Consider the following 20,359-nt stretch of genomic DNA (forward strand, 5'->3'; position numbering starts at 1 on the left):
GGTCAGCAGTTTGAATCCCTGAGCTCCTGTGGCTTGTCCCAGATTCTGCCAACCTGCTTTGAAGCATCGTGTTGGCTTGGGACAACCTCTTGATACGGGGATGCCAGGACAGGCTTGGGGGGGGGCAGAGGAAAAAGAACAGGCAAAGGCAAAAGGAAGGAAGCAAAATGAAAGAAGACTCTTGTCTTCTTCAGCACAAAGGTAGTTCGGTTTGCCCCCAGGAGGCAACTGAGGTTGCACAACTGCAACAACAACAGCAGATGAATAGGGTCCAAGGTGCTACTAACATAACAGTGGTTAATCCACGGGGCCGCTGGTGAGCTGAGCTCCCATAGTTTGTTCCAAGTTCTGCCTACCTACTGAGGCTGTAGAATAACTAGGAAGCTGGAATGAACAATCTGCCAGTTTTGGGTGGACCTGAGCCAGGCCCTCTTTGGCACAGGGGATGCCCAGACAGGCTTGGGGGTGGCTTGAGACAGGCCTGGTTGGCACTTGGATGCCCAGACAGGCTTGAAAGGAGACTCTTGCCTTCTTTGGGAACATCACATTTGTCTGCGTAGTTAAGTTTGCCCCCAGGAGGCAACTGAGGTTGCACAGCAGCAACAACAGATGAATAGGATGGTGCTACAAACATAATCGTGGTTAATCCACGGGGGCGCTGGGCTTCTCGAGTGGAAGATGAGCTCCCATAGTTCGTTCCAGGTTCTGCCTAGCTGAGGCAGTAGGAAGCTGGTATGAACAGCCAGGTATTAGGAATGAAGCCCTAGTGGACTTTGTAGCACTAATGCATCGTTTGAATAAGCAGGAAGGCAGGCAGGAAAGAAAGATCTTGGCCCAATGAGGCATCTGCAGCAGTCAAGATTTGGAAGGCCCTTGGCCTGATTCTTGGCACAGAATCAGCAGCAGACAAGCTCAAGGTAGGATTTGGGATTTGGGGCCAACATGGCCCAAGGAGACCCAATTGATGCTTGGTGAGGTGAGGGGGACAAAGCAGCAACAGTGTGGCACTGTGGGTTAAACATCTGAGCCACTGGGATTGTCCATCAGAAGATCAGCACTGCAGTTTGAATCTGTGCGACGGGGTGAGCTATGTCCCGTTGCTTTTTACCCAGCTTCTGCCAACCTACAGGGACAGTAGAGGAAGCTAGGAGGCCGGAATGAACAGGCATGAATAATTGGAATGAAGCCCAAGGAGGCTGGAATAATGAAATACGCATAAATTTGCATTTCTGAGATTTTTCGGAATAAATGAATCAGCTGATACTGATCCTGGAGATAGGGAGGGACATGCCACACACAGCACATCTCAGGAGGAGGGAGCACATTGGTCAGGTTTGGGAGGGGTTGAACCTGGCCCTCTTGGCACGGGGATGTCCGAGGAGGGTAGGACACTGAAGTCAGCAAGCAGCATTTGAGAATAAAGCCTGAGGAAGTTGGAATGAGCACACAGGCCTTTTGGAAGTGGAAGGAGCTGCAGGACCCTGAAAGTTGTCATGTATCCAGCAACATAGACTTTTGGACCAATCAGGCACCGAGGACGTTGGCAGCAAGGTAGACAGTGGTGTTGCAGGTTAAACTGCAGTGCTGAGCCACTGGGCTTGTTATAGGTGCTGTTGTTGTTCTCCATCTTGGTACGGGGGATGCCCAGACAGGCTTGGGGGGGCAGAGCCCCCCAACCCACTGTGGCAGAGAAGCCAGAAAAGTTCAAAAAGAAAAGCCCTGCCAGCCAAGTCTCAGAGTCTCAGAGACACACACACACACACACACACACACACACACACACACACACACACACACACACACACACACACACACACACACACACACACACACACACACACACGATCCTGCCACCCACCAAATTCCCTGAGAGACAGAAGCCTCTCTAAAATAAACTCTTGAAAACTGAATATAAAGGAAAAGAGATTCTACAGTCAGACAACAATGGTCTCCCCCCCCCCCCCAGACTGGATGATACACACACACAAGCCTCCAGGGGAAAAAAAGTTTTGATTGATTTGAGTTTGAAATAAAATTAAGCCTTTCGAAAGAAGTAGCCTAAGCTACCTGAAATCCCTCCCCAAATTCCCAGTAAAGTTGATGATGATTGATGAATGATGATGAAAAGGAAGAATATAAGCCTTTGCTTTGCTGCCGCAAAAGTGAAACCGCAAGAGCACCAGCAAGCCAGCGAGCAGCAACTGTTCTCACTCTGGACAGCACGAACAGAAGTGCGGAACAGCTTATACGAAGCATCTGTAAAAGTAGATACACCTTTCAGCAGTGTTATTGGCTGCCAGACATGCCAATCCAGGATCTCTGTCCTGATTGGCCAGAGCTTTGAATTGGCACCAGCAAGCTTAGAGAGGTCCCCCAAAGGGGTAACAAATATAGACAAATATGAACAGATTGACGAATAAAACCGAGGAAATATCCGTCAAGCCACATTCATCCCGAGTTAAAATTTTACAAATACGGATCGACGGATTTATGATGAATCGGCTATATTCATCAGAAAAACTGATCCGTTTTTATATTTATCCCCATCTCTACACATGACTGTGTGTCTTTTTTGGTCCTCCCCAGGTGTAGGTGAAGCGAGGAAGGGGACCAGCCTTCTTTAGGGAAGTGCTGGTCTGCAATCTCCACCCCCAGGCCTTGCGCAGCGAAGAGGAAATTGAGATAGTCAGACGGAGCTGCTTTTGCAGTGATACTGGCGGGAGTTTGCCCTTCTGCTCCAGGTAGAAGACATCGGTTGGTTCCATGACGTTCCACTCCAGATGACTCCTAGGGATTGGTTTGTGGGGCAGCTCAGCTGTTATCAGAGTCTCTTCCCTTCCCCCCCCGGGGCCAGGAAGGGTGACACTCACCTTCGCCTTCCCATGGCTTTCAACTTGGGGCTGCTTTTCTGAGGGCTTTTTTTCTTCGGGAATAGTCTGCAGGAATTTTGATTTGAAACCACTGCATCCTGCAGCCACTTTCATTGGCCCGACCACAGGCGGCAGGGAGGTCGTAATTTCCTTCTTAGGGGACACTTCTTTTGCTACCTTATTTGTGGGGAGAAAGTTCTCAGCCTCCAGGCTCTTTCCCTTCAGATCCTTGAGGCTTGGCTCCCTTTCGTTTGATGGATGTTCTCTCCTCCTTGGCTTGGTAGAGACTTTCTCCTTAGATGGTCCCAGCATGGAGGCATGTTTGGGTTGTTGCTGGCTCTGCCCTTGAACAGAAAGATAGAAGGGTACCAGCTCTAATTTGGGCACAGGCTGTGGATAGCCATACACCTGTCCCATTGGAGATGGAGGAAGCCTTCTGCAGGAGAAGACCAATTGCTGAGCCAGAGGAGCCCAAGGCTTTTAGTAAGTTCCCTCTCCATGGATGGAAGAGAGTACTGCAGAGCTGGACAGAGCCATCTGCCCATGATTCCTGTGGACTCCTGTTCTTACTCAGGGCAGGTAGATGATAACAGTCTTTGGACTGAATGGAGAGGCTGGCATTTCGGAGCTTCAAAGATTCTCAGGTCTAAATGACTGATTGTTTGGATCCCATGATGAGTTCCTCCAGACATCACTTCGGCCTCTTCTGGTGAAACACTGTGCTGTGGTTGCACTTTGGACTGTGTTTAGTGCTTCTTGTCTATAAGAGAAATGAATGGGACGTGGTTCAGACTCTGCTCAGTCATTGCAGTTATCCCCAGACCCTATCTTAGCAACTGTTTAATAATAATTACATGTTTAATAATCATCTCTCCCTCCTCTTGTAATAAAAGGAAATGATACTGATCTTGTGTGCAAGTTGTGTTCCCTTCAGTTGAAGCCTTGGTCCCCTTTTCCTAAGGCCCTCTTTGCTAAGTGTCAGTCATTGCCTAAAAGCCCCTGACTTTCTTTTGCTTAGACTGATCCTGGCGCTCCTCTAATAAGATATGGCAGAAACTAGAGCCGGGCCTTCTGTCCGTAAAGCTCTTCCGTTAATCCCTCAATGCGAGAGTGTGGGAAGGGGTTGCTGGAATAAATCACATGCCGTCAACCACGAAGAGACTTGGAAAGCCATGCGCTTCCTTGAAGCTGCATAGTCTGTGCAACCCAATTCAGCCTGACTGCTGTTTGTCTTCACTGCAAAACACTGCTCTTTGGGGTTGTCTAAAGTTAGGCTGTAGGAAAGGGGTCCAAGCTACACAAGCAACCCAAAACAAGCACTCACATATGTATCTGACCAATACAAGACTCCTCTGCAGTTGAGATCAGAGCGAAGGTTTGGTGTGGACACAAGCACCCATCAGCAAGCTGTGGGCCAGAGAAATTTGAGTGAAGTCTCACCTTAGACCCTTCAACAGCCTCTCCTTCTCTTTTTCAGAGTTGTTGCTTTCTTGAGGACAATTTCGGTTTCAGGCCATTGGCTGCTTTCTTTAACCTAAATGTCCTGGAGGGTCAAAGAACAGGACTTAGGCATGATGATACTAAACCCCATTCCCATTACAGTGATTTTACTGTGTTTTAATGAAAATGGATGGGTCGTGCCCTGTGGTTGTTGAACTCTAAATGGCCCCTTCCCCTCACTTTCCCCCTTTCTATTCCTTCATCTACTTACAGGTTTTGACCTGCTCTAACCTAGCCAATGACCTTATGAATTTATGAGCTATGCATTCATAGCTTCACAATTGGCTTCCCTGTCACCCTGTGAGAAAAATAAAGAAAGGAAAGATCTGTTTGGACATCCAAATTGCAAAACCTCCTATCTGCCATGGCAAATGAGTAGACTGAGGAAGTATTTTTCTCAGTCACTGGACAGAACACTTCCAGCCCTCCTAACTGATCAAACGTCCGGTAAGGAGTGGGCAATGGAATGGTGATGATGCAGAATTGTTTATAGCTGTTCCTATGGTAACCTGTTTGTTGGTGGGGCAGGGGCAAGGAGCATAACATCCATAGAATATGATGATGTAAGGTGATGTCATTGCCAAAGATCAAGCAGGGCCACTGGAAGGAGCTAAGGAATGGGCAAAAGCCATGGGCCCCTTCATCTTTCTGACAGAGAAACCGTCTTCACCCTTTCCCTCTACATGTTAGTCTATTTCTCCATCCATCCTTTCATCATTCCATCCATCCATCCATCCATTACCCTTGCCTTGATATAGGCATTTAATCTCTCTTCCGAGATGCTGCCATTTTTCAAAAGTAGTGGATTTAGGTAGACGTCTGAGTCCAATAAGCGATGTGGTGGCGCTGCAGGCTAAACCGCAGAAGACTTTGTGTGCTGCAGGGTCAGAAGATCAGCAGTCGTAAGATCGAATCCATGTGATGGAATGAGCTCCCGTTGCTTTGTCCCAGCTCCTTGCCAACCTAACAGTTCGAAAGCATGCAAATGCAAGTAGATAAATAGGTGGGAAGGTAAACAGCGTTCTGTGTATAGCCGCGCTGGCCACATGACAACGGAAACTGTCTTCGGACAAACGCTGGCTCTACGGCTTGGAAACGGGAATGAGCACCACCCCATAGAGTCGGACACGACTGACTAAATGTCAAGGGGAACCTTTACCTTTACCTGAGTCAAATGCTGTTCTGTTCAACAATTCATGGGAAAAAACCTGCTTAGCAGCCAGTCCCTCAGGGAAAGCCTGCCTGAAGAGAAAGTCTTGGAGTGGCAACAGATGAGGCCCTTTTCTGTTTCCCACCAAACACACCCCTGAAGGTGGCAGGACTGAGAGGAAGGCCTCGCCACTGCCATTCCCAAAGGGATACAAGGCAAGGAAAAATCCTAGAATGTGTCTCCTTTTATCCATCAGTTAACCACTTCTCATCCAAACACAAACCAGATGTCAGGACTGTTTTTCACAAGTGGGAATGGTAGGGAGTAGCAGAGGATATCCTATAGACTAGTGGTCCCCAATCTTGGGCCTCCAGAAGTTCTTGGACTTTAACTCCCAGAAATCCTGTCCAGCAAATGTGGTGGTGAAGGCTTCTGGGAGTTGCAGTCCAAGAACATCTGGAAGCCCAAGGTTGGGGACCACTGCTATAGACTATCTTGACTGCTGCCATTGGTGCTATCAACATTCACACTGTGCTTTGCTATGTAAAGCTTGACATCTGTTTTCCTGTTGGCAACACAGACATGATATTTTGCAGAGACATTGGGCCATTTCCTGATTTTGGAATTGTGGGCACAGAAGAACATTATCCTACATTCATAAACTGAAGGTGTGTGTGTTTTTAAAAAAATAATTGAACATCCTGGCTCTTTAAAACAGGATTCAATTTTTTTTGAAGGGCTGTTTTGCACTGAATAAAATGGTGAAGCAAATGTGTGAGTAGGTACAACACACATAAAATGGAAACACATAAACACCTTTTGTCCTCTCAGATGAACTAACTTTGCCATGTCCACTCAAACAAATGCTGACGTGAAAACTATGCTCCAGTTTCCAATCGCTTTCTTTGAGTTAGGCAAGCTATGGCAAGTCCTTAAAGAAATGGGAGTGCCTGACCACCTTATCTATCTCCTGAGAAATCTGTATGTTGGACAGGAAGCAACAGTTAGAACTGGATATGGAACAACTGATTGGTTCAAAATTGGGAAAGGAGTACGACAAGGCTGTATATTGTCCCCCTGCTTATTTAACTTATACGCAGAATACATCATGCAAAAGGCAGGACTGGATGAATCCCAATGCAGATGATACCATTCTGATGGCAGAAAGTGAGGAAGAATTGAAGAACCTCTTAATGAGGGTGAAAGAGGAGAGCTCAAAAAATGGTCTGATTTTACTTTCTTGGGCTCCATGATCACTGCATATGGGGACAACAGCCACAAAATTAAAAGACTCCTGCTTCTTGGGAGGAAAGTGATGACAAACCTAGACAACATCTTAAAAAACAGAGACATCATCTTATCAACAAAAGTCCACATAGTGAAAGCTGATTTTTTCCAGTAGTGATGTATGGAAGTGAGAGCTGGACCATAAAGAAGGCTGACCACCGAAGAATTGATGCTTTTGAATTGTGGTGCTGGAGGAAGCCCTTGAGTCCCCTGGACTGCAAGGAGAACAAACCTATCAATTCTAAAGGAAATCAACCCTGAGTGCTCGCTGGAAGGACAGATCCTGAAGCTGAGGCTTCAGTACTTTGGCCATCTCATGAGAAGAGAAAACTGTCTGGAAAAGACCCTGATTTTGGGAAAGTGTGAAGGCAAGAGGAAAAGGGGATGGTTGGGCAGTGTCACCGAAGCTACCAACATGAATTTGACCAAACTCCAGGAGGCAGTGGAAGACAGGAAGGCCTGGCGTGCTCTGGTCCATGGGGTCACAAAGAGTCGGACATGACTTAATGACTAAACAGCAACAACAAAATGACCACCATCTTGTCACCCATTTATGTTCTTTTTTCTTTCTTTCTCTCCTTCTCCCCTCCTTCCTTCTCTCCCGCTCGCACAAAGAGAAAATGCATGAAGAAGAAAATTGCAGAGAGACATGACAAACGTTTATCTGCCTTCTTCTTATTCTGGAGCTTGTAAAGAACTGAGCACCACTCTGTTTCAAGGTTGCCAGTGATTTCAGTTGTCCCTGGTCCTGTGCTTTTGAAGAGCCTCCTGAAATACAACCATTTAGACACAATGGTGTCTGAAGAAATGGATGGCAATCTATAAGAGCTAAATAAGTATTTAGACCCAAATGAATCTGTTAGAAATAAATTTGTAACAAGCCCTTTAATTTTTTTTTTCAAATTTCTTTTTCTTCCACCATGCTGAAACAGATCAACTCAGCTACAGTACTTGTCTGAAAATTGTTACAGCAATTAAGGTTTCTTCTGGCATAGGGACTAAACAAGACAACACTGTGTGAAAAGCAATTTGGAAAGCTGAATTTCTGGAGGGTTCTTCACAGCACCAAAGCCCAGGTTTTTTTAAGGCAGTCCTAGAGATGCACTTCAGCTGCCCTTTGGATGGAAAGGCACGGAAGGCCTGACACAGAGGAAATGCAGCAGCTGAGCTGTAAACTTCCTTGGAGCTGAGGCAAAAGAGGGGAAAAGGTGGGGGGAAGCCATTTCTAAAGCACATTTGAGGGCAATCATTACAACATCCCAATTTTCCATGACAGGTGTATAACTACCCTGCTACTTTGCCCATCAAAGCATAGGAGATGATTGCCCATTAAAAGTAAGAGATTTTTGTTGTTGTTATTAATGTGCCATCAAGTTGCCTCCAACTTATGAATAAGTGATCTCCAAACTGCCTAGTCCTCAACTGCCCTGCTCAGCTCTTGTAAACACAAGCCTGTGGGTCCCTTTAGGATTAGTTTTTCCTCTTTTCCTGCTGCCTTCCACCTTTCCCAGCATTATTGTCTTTTCTGGAGAATCCTGCCTTCTCGTGCTATGCCCAAAGTAGAACAGCCTCAGTTTCAACAATTTTGCTCCAGAGATAGTTCAGGCTTGACTTGATCAAGGACCCACTTGTTTGTTTTTCTCGCAGTCCAGAGTTATCTGCTAATCTCTCCTGTAGCACCACATTTCAAACAAATAATTCTTCCCTCACTTTTTCCCCTAGCTTTTTTAATGTCCAGCTTTCATACATACATGGTGACTGGGAATTCAAGAGTGTAGATGATTTTGGTCTTGGTCTCCAATAACACGTCCTTACACTTGATGCTCTTTTCTAATTCCTTCATTGCTGCATTTCCAAGTTCCAGTCTTCTGATTTCCTGAATGCAGTCTCCATTTGGATTGATGATGGAACCAAGGTATACGAAATCTCTAACGAATTTCTTCATTGTCAATGCAAAAGTCATGCAGTTCTTCTGCAGTCATGAGTTTTGTCTTCTTAACATTCAACTGCACTCCTGCTTTGGCACTTTCTTCTTTTGCTTTCTGTAACAGCCATTTCAAGTCATTGCTGCTTTCTGCCAGTAAGATGATGTCAGAATAGATATTTTATATTATACTTTGCTTAAAATATATATGATATGAGAAATAGATATTAGGGTCACACATTATATTTTATAAAGGTCAGATTGGCATGATAATACGGGAATTTTCCATAGATATGTGGCAGGTGCCAGACTGCAGGTACCAAGGTTTCCCTCCACACAGTCTTTCTAAGAATCCCACGTATATAAACACACATTATTTAACTTGCAGGTCCCCCTGTTCTGCTGAGCTCGGCTATATGCAGTTGGCTGATGGGAAAAGAAATGGACAAGCAAGGGAAGGGGTGTTGTTACTCCCTTTCTCCTAATTTTTCCCCTGAAGTGCCTGTCCTTTCCTGCTGCTGCTGCTGCAATTGTGGGAGAGGAGGAAGTGCGTGGAAAATACATGGCAATTAATGTGGCTTCCTAATAGCTGAGAAGACATAGGGGAAAAAAGGAGTGAAAAAGAAGTGTTTCTAAGCTGAAGATACAAGCTTGAGTTGTTCTGTGTGGTAGCTCTTCCGTTCCGTTCCACTGCACTCCCCATTCTCCCTTTTAATTTCTTGCTGCTTCAAAGGGCAGCCAAATGCTATAGCAGCCCTTTTGGTTCAGGACAAATCCATGACCTCAGTGCCAGCCCCTCTATTTTCTTCTGCAGCCTAGTCTCTTTCTAAGCTGAGAAGGGAGGAGCATGCTTCATATCAAGGGAGTCAGATTTAGCAACTTTCTGGAACAGCACCCAGGGGGGACAGCCAGCCGAATGTGAGATGAGGAACTTCTGTGAAAGAGAGACATGTGGACGAGGAGAAAAAGGGAGAGAGAAGAAATGAGAGGAAGGGAGCAAAACAGGGTAAAGATATTCTGGGAGGAACACAGCCTTTCTTACAGCCTCCCAAATTATTTGATACTAACCTATTGGCTCAAAACTTGCTTGTGCTTCCATTTCAACTCACGTCATTGCTGATAGATTTAGGAGTCCATTTGACAGCTTAATTAAACTGAAAGAAGTGAAGGCAGATTTAAACATTCTGGAGTAAAGGGAAGAGTGGTTTTTCAAATGTAGAAGACTTCCTTGGGGGCAGGGATGTTGGCAAGTCTTTGGGTCTGAATCCCAAGCCTGAGTCCAAGTCTTTGGTACCGAGGACCAAGCCCCAAGTCCCTATTAAAAACAAGCTATTTTTCCCCAGAAAAAAAAGGAGGGGTAGGTGGGTCCTGACTTGCAAGTCAAGTCTGAGTCATTGGGGGGGGGGGGAGAAAAAACAGAGTCAAGATTGAATTGAGTCGCCAGTATGACTTAAGTATGACTTAACAGCGACTCCTGCAATTTGAGTCCCCATCCCTGCTTGGGGGTGTGGGGAGAGAGAATGCAGGCACCTTAACCCACCCACCTAGGAAGTACTGTATGCATTTTTAATTCTTCATTTTCTCCTATCAAACCTCTGGAGGAAAACATCGGTTCAAGTGAAAAATACTTAACCAGACTCTGAATGACAGCTTGTCTTTACTGAGGACTCATTAGCGTAGGACAAACCTTGCTCCGTTGACCCCAGCATGCATTACACCCTTGTCCTTGTGAAATCACCTTCTCTGCAAATGTTGGCAAACCTGTGCCAGGTGCATAGGTCAAGGTAGTGAGCAAAAATACACCATTAATCTGTTGCAAAGTAAACAGGAATGATGTCGTTTCTCATTCTGAAGAAGGACTTGCCAGTGCGGAGGAATTACAAACATGCCGCCTCTTTGTTTATGACCATTATTAAAATGCTAGCTAGACAAATTTCATCGTAAAAAAGCAGCCCTTTTATCCTTTGTCACCCCTTTTGTGGCTTTGCTGCCGAGAGGCAGACATTTTCAATTTTAGAGCAAGCCGAGGAGGTAGGCCTATTTCCATAGCAAGCGGAGAACAGATTCACTGGAATAAGAGGAAGCAATGCATGTGGGAAAGTAAAAAGTGCTCACTGAGACACACACAGGGAGTGGCAGCTAGTCTGAAATTTCCCTCCAGTCAGTGCAATATCTGGGTAACAGAGAAAGTTCAGTATCAACATTTGCAAATTTCTAGATAAAATTACTAGAAACAATTGAAGATTTTTATTATTCTGACAGATTATTATTATTCTATCCAGCCCCAAGGGTTTCAGTGCCTAATTTTTATGAACGACTGTGGGCTATGTTTTGTATGTGCCACAATGAGTGCTTGTAGAGAAGACAGGGCAAGTTAGGCTTTGTCCCAGGACACCAAATTTTTAAAGGGTGCCATCCATTTCCATAGATTTGGCCCAGCAATTTGGTCTGCCACCATAAGAAAAGATAGTGGTAGACCAGACTATGTGGCCAGTAGACCAGTTTGCTAGAGGAGAGAAGTAAGGTAGTTGTTATACCAAGACTTGCTGAGGTAGAGTGGGCCAAACAGCACAGAAAGCCATCTGATTAATATAAGTAGTATTCTGAATAAGGTGTGCATATAAATATCTGTGCATAACACTATTCCTTTATTAGTTCATCCATATCTATCTATCTATCTATCTATCTATCTATCTATCTATCTATCTATCTATCTATCTATCTATCTATCTATCTATCTATCTATCTATCTATCTATCTATCTATCTATCTATCTATCTATCTATCTATCTATCTATCTATCTATCTATCTATTAGCTTTGACAGTGCTGCTAATCCTTGTGGAGGAAGGGAGGTACTGGCAAGGTGAACAGAGCTCTCATTACAGTGGGGTCTCTACTTAAGAACGTCCCTACTTAAGAACAATTCAACTTAAGAACAGCTCCATTTGCTAAATTTTGCTTCTACTTGAGAACAGAAATCCAAGATAAGAACAGGAAAAAAAACCTTTCGTGCTCTTTTTTTAACCTTAGGTCATCTTAGGTTTTAAAAAAATTCTCCCCCTAGTGGTAGAGTACGTATTAACCAGCTTTGCATTAGTTCCTATGGGAACTAATGCTTCAATGTACAGTACGAACACACCTCTACATAACAAAAAAACAGCCAGAACGAATTAATTGGTTTTCAGTCCATTCCTGTGGGAAATTTTCCTTCAACTTAAGAACGTTTCAACTTAAGAACACCATTCCAAAACAGATTAAGTTCTTAAGTAGAGGTTCCACAGTAGTTTCTATGGACGGAAAGGAGCAGATACGGATTAAATGGTTTTCAATGCATTCCTATGGGAAATGCAGATTCAACATAAGAACTTTTCAACTTGAGAACCACCTTCCAATATGGATTAAGTTCTTAAGTAGAGACCCCACTGTACATATTTCCATATACTGGCCAAAGTCTAGTTGTTTAGTATCATGCTAGGATGGGCTCTTTGAAGCAACAGGTATTTCGTGAGTCAATTCCTTCCTAGGTTCCATGGATTCAAATGAGCCTGCTCTGGCTGTGATTCACTTGCTGTAATAAATTGCTGTTAGAAGGGGCTTATTTCATCAATGGAACTTACGGAGGGGTTGACTCACCAAACCCCTATTGGTTCAACTGGCCTATGGGATTGCAATTTACGACACTAGCTTGAATATGAAGGATTTTGGCCTGTGAATGACAGTGTTGATTTGGGGGTCACATTTTGCACTGCTTATCCCAGGTGCCAAAGAAGGCTAATTATGGCACTGCCTGCAAGGTAACTGTTACAGATGAGGAGCATCTCAGAAGACAAGAGGCGGTGGTGACCCCCTAGCTTGGCATGGACTTACACAGGGATTGAGAAACATGAATTTTAAGAGCTGGCACCTTTGGGGCTAGGTTTGGATGAGTGAATCAAGTATTTTCAGTTTCTCCTCCATTTGAATGTATTCAGTCCCAAATCCGTTGCATTCCAGATAGGAATAAAGTTGCAGCTTTGGGTAAATGCTTTCCAAAACTGCAGTGGATCAAAATTCTGCCACATCCCTGCTTCCAAGATAGCAACTTATCTACTAAAATGAATGGAGATGTCTACTTGTGGAAGCTGTGTGCCTGCAGAGCTCTGAGCCAGGAACTTAATCTTGATGTGCCCTCCAGTAAAGGACACACTTGCCTGCTATGTTTGCTCATTCAATGCCTCTGAAAAGGATTACGATGTTTAATAATGTTGATTGAATGTTGATGTAGTCAAGAAAAGATTCAGAGAGAATTGGATAACACCCTCGAGGTATTAAAACATGTCATACCATTACACTGCAATTACAACTGAGTGTGTATTGCAAACTTATCCATTGATTTTATGTCCAGCATTCCATACAAATTTGTTAAACAACAGAAAAAGAAAAATCAATTTTTCCCTCTTTTCTCCTCATTCCATTCTAATGGAATCAACAACCATTTGGAATGAGAATACCCACAATATTTCACCGTGAAACTACTCTCCCTCAAAAATAGCTCTTTGTCAAAGAGATAGTCAAGAATGGCAGGTGTTTCATTGTAACAATTTTTCTGTCTTGGGGCTGAAGGAACCTAAATATGTCAGTTGTAATCTCAGATTAATTTTATCTTTCTCATCCCACATGAGCAATCTTCAGATCAAAGACACAGTTTCATCCACACCTCTTGGACCTTCCATAATTTAATCTTATACACTACAGGATGTGTTTATATACATTATTCAGGTGATGGGATACCTTAGGTTGATATACCACATGTTAAAATGTAGAAAAAATTTGCTAACTTGCCCATCCTGGAAGGATATTATTCTGAGAATGCTCTAGAGAGCAATGGTTCCCAACTTTGAGCCCCCAGATGTTCTTGGACTAAAACTCCCAGAAATCCTGCTGATCAGGATTTCCGGAATTTGTAGTCCAGAAACATCTGAGGACCCAAAGTTGGGAAGCTTCTGGGCCTCTTGGGATGAAGGAACTTGATTACTCCTGAAGACTCTCTGGGAGTAATGAACTCCTCATGAGTAGGACCTCAGACAATGTGCCTACAGCTCAGGCCTGGGTTGGGCTCAGTTTTATGAGTGGTAGTTCTGAGGAAGAATAGTTGCTGGGACAAAAGGTTTGAAGACTGATTTTTGTGTCATGCTAACACAGACGCTGACATTTTCACTTGACTGTGGAATTACAGCGTGACTCTGCCTTTACACTTCACACACTGGCTCTCTGTTTCAAAGCTTGGAGTAATATTCTTATTCTAAAAATATTACTAGGGATGGGTCTTTGGAGTTAACCTGAACAGAGAAAAACCCAAAAGAAGCCCATTCTTTTGTTTTTGGAGTCTTTTATGACTTTAGGATAGCCTCCAAAATATGAAAGATTCAGAAAACCATAAGAAATGCTGATGGATTTCTTATGTGTTTAATATCATGTTTCTCCGAAAATAAGACAGGGTCTTATATTAATTTTTGCTCCAAAAACACATTAGGGCTTATTTTCAGGGGATATTCTATTTTACAGTCATGTCATCTTCTGGTTGCTGCACAATGATGGAGGGTGTGGTTTCACTTTAATATTTGTACCTTTTATTTTACTTACTTTTATTGTTGCCTGGAGTGTCTTCTCTGCCTACTCTTCACCTGGTGAACTATTGACTGCACTGCTGGACTGAAGCTGTTGGGACTATTGATACCTGTCTCCCTAATCACCCATATTTTGGGGGTTGGCAGGCTGATTATACTGCTTTAGTGGACGTTATATATTTTATTTTGATTCTAATCATGATGCTGATTTCTCCTCATTTGTACTGTTTCCTGCTGATGGTTTGATAAGGCTAATGAGGATGGTGATGTGATGATAAAATATTATCAGTGCCTGCATAGGTCTGTGGATGATTTAATTTTCTTTCTCACATTGTTGTTCACTTTCACAGCAGATTATTGTCTGCTGTTTAGTCTCTGATTTTGATTTTTTTTTTTTTTACTCTTTTAGAGGGTACTGTAGAGTTTAAATTGACTCTAGTGCTGGAAATCAGAATGGGAAAAACATACAGCCCAACACAATCTAGTATTTTCAGGTTTACTGAAAAGACCTATACCCAAAAGAACCCAAAATGAATGCAGGCAAGTCCCCTGAAAGACCTTGAAAAAAAAATACAAAAGTTTTCCCTAAGGTGTCCTTAAACATTGTTTGCAATGTGCTCCTCTTCTGGGCTAACAATGCAGTGACCTGGGTTTTCAGTTGAGTTGTGCTTGTTTTCCATTACTCATTTGGGGAATTGTGTTGGCCAAACTTACCTCATCTTCCTTATCCCTAAAGTGCACTTATTTTTGTGAGATGGCTGGCCAATTATTCTGTTTCTTACTTGAAAGGAAAGGTCCTGCACCATTTAGAGCAGTGCACAACTTTGACTGCTGTTAAGTCAAAGTAGACAGCTAGAGAAAGTGGTGCTCTTCTGGCTGTGAGGCTTGTCACTATAAGCCACTGATGCTTCTTGTAGTGAACAGAGTATATTACTGCCTGGGCAGTACAGGCAGAGGATGCCAGGAGATTCCAAAACACAAATCTGCACAGTTTTAAGGTGTATCTTCCAGTTCCCTGGATCCATTTCTGTTGGGCTTCAGGCCACGCCACAGTATGGAAATGGCATTGGTCGCCTTGTTTGATGACCTGCTGAGGGAGGCTGACAGGGGCAAAATGTCTCTGTTGGTTCTCAATATCTCAGCTGCCTTCAGTACCGTCAACCACAGTATCCTCCTGGGGAGGCTTTCTGAGCTGGGATTCGGTGGTCTGGCACTAGCCTGGCTCCAATCCTTCTTGGAGGCTGTCCCCAGAGACTACACCTTGGGGAGAGTGTATTGGCTCTGTGGAATCTTAATTGTGGGGTTCCACAGGGCTCAGTTATCTCCCCAATGCTGTTTAATATCTACATGAGGCTGCTGCGTCAGGTCATCAGGAGGCGTGGGGCTTCGTGTCATCAGTACGCTGATGACACTCAGCTCTACATCTCCTTTTCTCCAACATCAGTGGATGCCGTTTCGTCCCTTCAACACTGTCTGGAGGCTGTACTGAAATGGATGCAGGTGAATGGTCTGAGGCTGAACCTGGACAAGATGCAGGTCCTGAGGATGGGTGGCCCTGATGTCAGTGGTTTGAGGAACTCCCTCCCTTTTGGGGGTGACTCTCACCACAAAGAATTCAGTTCACAGTTTGGGGGTCCATTGTGACCCATCAGTAGTCTGTACCACCTATTTCCATCTTCAGCAGATTGCCCAGCTGCATTTCTATCTTGATGTTGGGGTGCTCACCACTCTGGTCCATGCGCTTGTAGTCTCGAGATTAGACTACTGTAATGCACTCTATGTGGGGCTACCTTTGAGACTGATGTGGAAGCTTCAAATGGTGCAGAACACGGCGGCCAGACTTCTTACAGGGGTGAGAAAACATCAACATATCTCCCCTATTCTGGCTGCCCTCCACAGGCTGCCCATTCATTTCTGGATTGATTTCAAAGTACTAATGATGACATATAAAGCCCTAAACAGTTTAGGACCTCAATATCTGGCGGAACACCTCCTCCCACCTGAATCACTTGCTTCAGTCAACATGGGCAGCTGAGGGGCCTAACGCCGAGGAAGGCCTGAAGAGAAAGAACAAGAAAGTAGGCCTTCTTGGCAGTGGCCCCTCGGCTCTGGAACAATCCCCCCCCAAGAAATTTATCTGGCTCCCTCACTGGGTGTTTTTAAGAGCCAACTCAAGACCTGGCTCTTTAGGCAGGCCTTCCCTCCTGTCAATATCTAATTTATTTGTTATTTTCAATTGTATTAATGTTGTTGTTGTTTTATCATTCTTGAGTGTTGTTAGCTGCCCAGAGTATACTTCGGTCTAGATAGGTGGGATATAGATTTAAATAAATAAATAAATAAATAAATAGATAGATAGATAGATAGATAGATAGATAGATAGATAGATAGATAGATAGATAGATAGATAGATAGATAGATAGATAGATAGATAGATAGATAGATAGATAGATAGATAGATAGATAGATAGATAGATAGATAGATAGATAGATAGATAGATAGATAGATAGATAGATACCCTATAATCAGGAGGAAACAGGAAGTATCTGGCTCCTCCTCCTCTTCTTGAAAGCAAATCTGACTAATAACTATATAAATGTGGACATTAAATGTGTATGTTAAGGAAAGCACAAACCAAAATGTAGACAAGGAAGAAATGCAGGAGGAAAGATCTTGAAGTCTACTGAGAATATACGATGCACATGCTATAAATTTATTTTGTCCAGACTGGGACGATGAGAATTTTCCGAACCTGTCAGATATTTCCATCGATTCTCTACTTATCTTGCCAATACATTAATCTAGACTCTGTCCACATAAATGAAAAACAATCTGGTTGCTTTCAATCAGAATGAATCAGGTTCATTACCCTCAGAATGAAATGAGTGATGTCTGTAAATCTGCATCATCAGCCTTCTGCATTTAGGTCAAAATTGCTTCCAGTTTCAAAGACCGCAGAATGTACTCTTTAAAAATGTAGTAAATCCATTCCATCATGTACATAAAGATTATGGTTGCTCTAAATGCTAAGTGAACAGGAGCTCATCTTCATTTGTCATTTGCTGTCTTGCTCCCCATCCCAGAGTACTATATAAGGTATTATTTACAGCTGTGCTATAGATCATTCATGAGCTTCCAGGTTGCATGGAGGCTTATAAAGCATGTGCTGGTCCATGTCATTGGTTAACCTGACGGCACTTAACCTATGCTTAACATTGCTATGTCGCATCAAGATGAGGAACAAGGATTGACTAAGACCTTTTCTTAGAATATCTTTGGCCCGTGTCTGTGTGTGATCTGAATGCATCACACGGTATTCATTAATGCACATTTTTTTCACATGCCACTCTGAATGTCAAAAAGGCAAGTCAATGTACATATTCCTTTTTTTCAGGGATTGGTAGAAGCAAGGACAAAGAATGCTGTTCAAAGAAGCAAAGCAAAGGGAACTGATACATCCACTGGTGGCAAAAGTACAAATGGTAGACTGAGTCTCAAGATGTATAAAAATGTTGGCAATGCAGATTTTATTCTTATCTAAAAAGAATCTTCTCTTATCAGGCCCGACAGGTTTTGGCAGTGGTCTTCTTCAAAAGCTAAGTATAAAATAAATAAATATATATTAATTTAGAAACAACTGGCTTGGGACAGTTACACCACTTTTTTTCTTATCTATGCAGTTAACAACATAAAATATTAATAAATGCGCACATAACAAGATCCATAAACTCCTAGTACAGCTTAATGAGAGCATAGAAGGTACATACCAAGCCTTTACAACTTTTGTGTTTCGTTTGATCGGTAGCAGATCCAACGTTAATCTAAAGTGCAAATACAAAAGGGATGGTATCTACTTATTCTCAGCTGGCAGATGAGTCAAAGACAGTGAGATAATCAGCAAAACAGTGGGAGCTGTGCTATAGTAAGGGCAAGAAATCAGTTTCTTCATTTAGCTGAAAAGGGGCTAAAGTGTTCAATTTCAACATCCACTCAGTTTCCCTCCTCAAGAAGGACCTCTCATACTTCACAGGAACCCTATCCACACTCCAGAATATTAAATCTCTTATTGTGTGGCTAAATTTTGTGAAGTTGCTGACAAGAAGACCACCCAGTCTTCTATTTCTTCAATTACTCAGATGTTCTCCTATCCTCCTTTTAGGAGGTCTTTCCTATACACAATTTGTTGCAAGGACAACTTCTGGCATAGGCCACTCCCTTAGTACTGCAGTTGGTAGATTTCTTCAGATTGTATAGCTTGCCATTTTGTGGGTCTTTTAATTCTGTCATATGACATGTATTTCCACAGTAGGCATAATGTCCACAGGGATGATGTCCCATGGGAGGGGAAGAACCAGGTAGAATGCTCCGGATTTATGGTGGTACTCTGTCTTTAAATTTACCCTTTACTAACATATCCCCTATGTTTCTTGTTCCTTAATATATATGTATTCCCTCCTGAAATCCTTCTCTACTTTCTAAGATGTATCAATGCCTATTCATGCATTTCTATAGTTAGTTAGTGACATGATCGTATGTTAGAACACAGTTAATATGATTTGTAGGTTGTTGTTTTTTTGTGGTGTTTAGAAGATCATTGTTGTGGAGAAACCCCCACATCACACCTATCCATCATGGGGAGCTCAAGGGCAGGAGACTATGAGAAGACAGGAGGGGCAGAACAAAAAAACAACAGTTAGACAGTTGGTTAGGGAGTTAGAGAGGGGAGTTGGAGAAAAGAGGTTGGAGATAGGGAATTGAAGAGAGAGAGGAAATTGAATTGAGAAAGTTAGGACGGAGATTGGAAAGTTAGAATGTGAGAGAGAATAGGAAAGAGTTCAAAAGTATAGAGAATAAATAGATAGTCAAAGAAAATTGTAACAGTGAATAAATAAACTGTTTAAATTGTAACAGTTTAAATTGTAAAAGAAAATTGTAACAGTGAATAAACAGTTTTCTCCTGTGGTTTGTATAATATCTGTAATATAAATAAATCTGTTGTATTGGCAGCACATGTCTAAGATCTATCTATTGGGTACTGAGGGAATAATACCTGGTGGCAGTGTGAAGTGAGGAAACGAATCCAGAGGGTGGACTTGTGTTTAAGGGAAAATAAACAAAGGACACTGGGTGGATGCGACAATTGTGTCTGGTATTATTGGCCTTATCAAAACTGTTATCTGTGACCTTATGTGGGTAACCTGTCCCTTAATGCAGTGGTCCCCAACCTTGGGCCTCCAGATGTTATTGGGCTTAAACTCCCAGAAATCCTGGCCAGCAGAGGTGGTGGTGAAGGCTTCTGGGAGTTGTAGCCCAAGAACATCTGGAGGCCCAAGGTTGGGGACCACTGTCTTAACTGATTTCCCAACATTAGAGATTCCTGCTCAAGTCCTTCCTCTTGGTACAGTTCTTTTTCATCCTTAAAACTGACCATATGGGAAATTTTGACATAGAGATCTAGGATTGGAGTTATCAAAGCCTCAAATAGGTGTTACAGTTCGTTGGTTTTCTATATACCTTTGAGTACAGCTTCTCTGATTCTTCCATGATAGTGAAATCTAAGAAATGTATCTCATATTTATAATTAGTGTCAAATTTATTGTTGCTATTCAATATTAAGCCATCCAAAGAATTGTTCTAATAAACTCCATGGGCCCTTCCAAATTATAACGACATCATCTATGTATCTAAACCATTTGATTAAATTTTCTTTAAAGGGATGATTTCTTTCAGGGAAGTTCTATTGCTAGACTTAACATCTAAGAGCAAACTTCCTGGCCCAAAAAAACAAACAAACAAACAAACAAAAACCCTCTTGCCATGTACTTTTGGGCTTTAAGTTTTGCACTTTTAAGTTCTTCACACTGGTACTATCCTGATGAAGAGGTGTTTACTCTGCAAAATCTCATTTATTCTGCAATGATTTTTTTAGTGGTCTTTAAAGGTATCACCTCTTTTTGCATTTAAAATTTACTTCAGCATTGTGGGGGCAGGGGTTAAAAATGCTACCATTTTAGCAAAA

At 42.9% G+C, this 20,359-nt stretch overlaps 1 long non-coding RNA gene across 1 annotated transcript; it reads left to right on the forward strand.

Annotated features, from left to right (window-relative positions):
• Positions 1–9,570: 9,570 nt before the first annotated feature.
• On the forward strand, positions 9,571–20,145 carry LOC144586277 (uncharacterized). Its single transcript, XR_013541008.1, has 2 exons — positions 9,571–9,737; positions 17,735–20,145. It is a non-coding gene; the product is annotated as an uncharacterized LOC144586277 (long non-coding RNA).
• The last annotated feature ends 214 nt before the right edge of the window (positions 20,146–20,359 follow it).

The sequence above is a fragment of the Pogona vitticeps genome, chromosome 2 (genome assembly GCF_051106095.1).
Source record: "Pogona vitticeps strain Pit_001003342236 chromosome 2, PviZW2.1, whole genome shotgun sequence".
In the NCBI taxonomy this organism is placed as follows: Eukaryota; Metazoa; Chordata; class Lepidosauria; order Squamata; family Agamidae; genus Pogona; species Pogona vitticeps.